We start from the raw sequence: 4,234 nt of genomic DNA, 5'->3' as shown, positions 1-4,234 counted from the left end.
AATATTCTTCAAGTTTTGCTGTCAAACCTGTTTGTGCACTTTTTCTTGACTTCTGCTGTTAAAGTTCCATTTTCCAGAAGACTTTTATCACCTCCACTATTATTAAGATTTTCTCTTATATTTTCTTCTAGTATCTACTTTAAACCATTTAGATCTTTATCTGGAATTTATTTTTAAGTATGTTGTAATATGAGGACTTCATTTTTCCCCTAAATAAGTAGGGGAATAAAGGTCTGAGGCTCTCTGCTAAGTTACTAAAAAGTTCTGTTTGGACTAAAAAGTTTTTCTATATATCATATTTTTATAAAAGATTTAAAGAGTAGAAATTAGCTCCTTGTATACTGTCATTCTCACCAACACTTATCCTATATAATAAAAGGTTAATATGCAAATAGACTGAATGGCGGAACAACTGAACAACCGTCACTATGACGTGCACTGACCACCAGGGGGCGTGTACAGAACATGTCAGGCTTTGGCCACAGCGTTAGCAAGGGCGCCAGACCAAGGCAGGGTGCCGGTCACTGTCATCGGGGCAAGCCTCTGGCAGTTACTGAAAATTCTTTGCTCCTGTGTGCTATGGTCTTGCCCGGCATTTACACCTGCTGCCAGTGCCAGCCCCACTCGCACCTGCTGCCAGTGCCTGGCACTGGTCCCGATCACTCGGCACCATCAGTGGGTACGAGCAGTGGCTGCCAGCCCCGATTGCCCCTGAGGGCTTCTCCACCTCCCCCTGCTCCTGAGGGGCAATCGGGGCAGCAGCCACCACTCGCACCCGCTGCTGGCACTGGCCCCAATTGCTCCACGCTATCAGTGGGTGTGAGCAGGGCCGGCGCCTTCAGCATGTGGGAGCAGGGGCAGTGGGAGTGGGGCTGCCAGCAGACAGGGGACTGGGGGCCATGGTGGGAGGGTCTGGGTGGGGGCACAGAGGATGGGCTGAGACCCGCCCCTGTGCCTACCACAGCCTCTCAGCCCACAGTTCCTCAAGGTGCACGAATTCATGCACTGGGCCCCTAGTCTTATAATTCTCAGTGAATTAATGTCATTCATAAATACCCCATGTATTCTACTAGTTTCTCATTTCCTTGGCCTCCTACCTTCCATTGGTCTTGTCTTCTACCAGATTTTAGCCACTTACTGCTTTGGTCATACTTGATTTTGTCATTAGTAATAATTGGAACCCTTCCATAATCTCAATTTCAAATATTCTAACTCCAGTCTTTCCAGTTTATTTGTTCTTTACTCCAGCTCTAACTTTGAGACTTTCAATCCATTGATCCTAACACATTGTTGCTGTCCTTGACCCTTTCATGCCCCATTACCTTTTTTCCTGGCTTAAATTTCACTGTCAGTTATAACCACTTCCTTATGTATACCCTCTACTCTCTCTTTTTTTCTTATTGTTGTTCTTTCTTGGCAAAAGCACAGCTCTGATTCAGTTTGACTTTCTACCTACCCCACACCTTCTTCCACATGAAAATGTGGCTGGAAAAACACACAAAACTGTGCTGAGTAGTCTGACTTCAAATTCATGACCACAAACCATAGAGAACTTCTTAGTGCTTCCTGGCAGCCGTCCCTCATCTCCCACTCTCTGAGACCATTTCACACTTTTTCCTCTAAAATAGCTCACACCCCTTCTCAGTTCCCATGCTCAAACGAAGATCTTGCTTCCTAAGTCACCAAGAAAAGAAAACCCCTCAAAACAGACCCGCACACATTTATACTAGATCCCACACACATTTATACTCACCTGCAACAAGCCCATCCACTTGGCCTTACCTTGGGTCCTTGATGAACCATCCAGGTTCCCACTAAGGTCAGCCTTCACATGTGTCCTGGATCCCATCCCCTCCTGCCTACCACGATTATCTTTCTACATTCTCCATCTCTCCTCTACCATCATATTCCAGATCATTCTCATTGGCCCTCAAATGTCTCTTAGCTCTCTCTTTGAGGAAAGTAAAAAAGACTTATCTTGATTCCCATACTCCTCTATCACACCATTTTCTCCTTCCCTTTACATAAAAGTACCTTCAAAGAGGGGTTCATACTGCCATTTCTCTCTTCCTATTCCCACTTGATAGCATTCCCATCAGGCTTTTGCCCCACCTTGAACAAAGCTCCACACTGCTAAAGCCAGTGGAAATGATGGGTCCTCATCTCTAGTGGCTGTACTGGACACTGAGTACCAGGACTCAACCCTTGATACCTCCAGGTATGCCAACGGCAGTGCATCCATCAGCCTTATGACTTTAATTCCATCTCTTCACGCTGATGTCTCTGACTTCCCCCCAACATGCAGACACTGAATACCTTGAATTTCCAGTGCCCTTGCATACTCCTTCTTCTATCATAGCACTTAGCACCTTCTAAAATCCTATGTAATCACATATTACATTGATTGTTGATTGTCTAGAAGCCAGGCTCTCCTAAGACAGGGGTCCTTGCCTATTTATTAATTAATGTATCCCAATGCCCAGAACAGTTCTGGGCCCATAGTAAGTGACATTGATCTTTGTTGTTGATGCGTCCCCACACTTCCAGGCCTAAATCCCTGCAGAGCCTCTGGCCTGGCCTGAAACCTCTGTGGCTCACTGTGACTCTCCTCTAAGTCCCTTCTTCAGTACTTAGTGAGCTCACCCTGTCCTCCACCCTCATGGTTTCTTGCCTCTCCTGTGTTGTGTTTGTTCTCCTTAGCTCCTCCTCCCTGACACAATCTACTGGTTTTGGATATTACTTGTCTCCTTCCACTAGAATGGAAGTTCCCTGGGAAAATCATTTACATGTTTCTTTCACTGCATGTCCCAACACACTAAACCATGCCCAAGTACATATTTGTGAAAAGGACTTACTTAGAAAGTCATATTTTATGTTCTCTGTGATCAACTTAGAAGACAGTGCTGCATCATCGTGACCAACCTCACCCAATATCCTAGAGACCACAGGAACCCCTCTCAGTCCCAGTGCTCCCACTCCACACACCTCATTGCTGTGGCCCCCTTGATTCTTAAGCCTCAATCATCACCCAGCCAAACTCAGGGCGGCCACCTTGCCCACTCTTGGTTCTGCCTTCTGGTGGAATGAATGCTGATGTCTAGCACAGTGCCTATCACAGTCTAGATGCTCCCCAGACCCATTAATTCCTTTGTTCCTCGTATATTTATTGAATATATCATGTACCTAGCACTGTTGTTCTAGGCCAGTGATGGCGAACCTATGACACGTGTGTCAGAGGTGACACGCGAACTCATTTTTTTGGTTGATTTTTCTTTGTTAAATGGCATTTAAACATATAAAATAAATATCAAAAATATAAGTCTTTGTTTTACTATGGTTGCAAATATCAAAAAATTTCTATATGTGACACGGCACCAGAGTTAAGTTAGGGTTTTTCAAAATGCTGACACGCTGAGCTCAAAAGGTTCACCATCACTGTTCTAGGCCAATATAATTGTGCTTCCACTCTTTTGGGGAGGTGGATAATAAATAAATAACGCAATAAATATATCATATGTTTATGGAGATAAATAAAGCAGATAAAGGCAACACAAAATTCTGGGTCTGGGGATGGGATGATGTGGAGAGTATATTTTCATGTCGAGTGGTCAGAGAGGCCTCCCTGGGTAGGTGATACTGTGGTGAGCTATGTGAATTTCAGATGGAAGGGACACTCTTGGAAGAGATAATGGTGAATGCTAAGGTGTGCTTGGAGTCTTCAGAGAAGAGCAATGAGCCTAGTAACCTGGAGCTGAGTGAGTGGGAGGGCCCTAGTAGGGAGAGAGTGGCGTGGAGGAAGTATAAAAGGAAGAGGATTCCCCAGAACTGGAACTGAAAGGGAATGTTCCGAGGCTGGGGAGAAGTGGGAAGAGGAGAAGAACCAGAGGGAGGAAGAAGAGAGGGATGAGAGTACCAGCAGTGGGTATGCAGGGCAGCTTCCTAGAAGGGCTGCTAGGGGGAACTAGGTCCCCAGAAGACATGACAGAAGTGGCTGGGTGGAGTGGCAGGCAGACAGTGCCACTGGGCCTGAAGGGGCCTTGATGCCGGCTTCCTGACAGTGGTCCCCAAACTGCGGCATGATGTCATTGAGGGCACCTCTGAGGTGACTGACCTTATGGTGGGTGCTGGGAGCTCAAAATAGAACTGAACTTAAATTTTGGAAAATAAAGGAAGTTGTATTTCTTGCAGTTCCAAAGTTATGGGCTGAGAGTCACACTTTCTGCTTATTCTACGT

This window comes from Myotis daubentonii, chromosome 2 (assembly GCF_963259705.1).
Source record: "Myotis daubentonii chromosome 2, mMyoDau2.1, whole genome shotgun sequence".
Classification (NCBI taxonomy): Eukaryota; Metazoa; Chordata; class Mammalia; order Chiroptera; family Vespertilionidae; genus Myotis; species Myotis daubentonii.
This window is presented reverse-complemented; position numbering follows the sequence as displayed.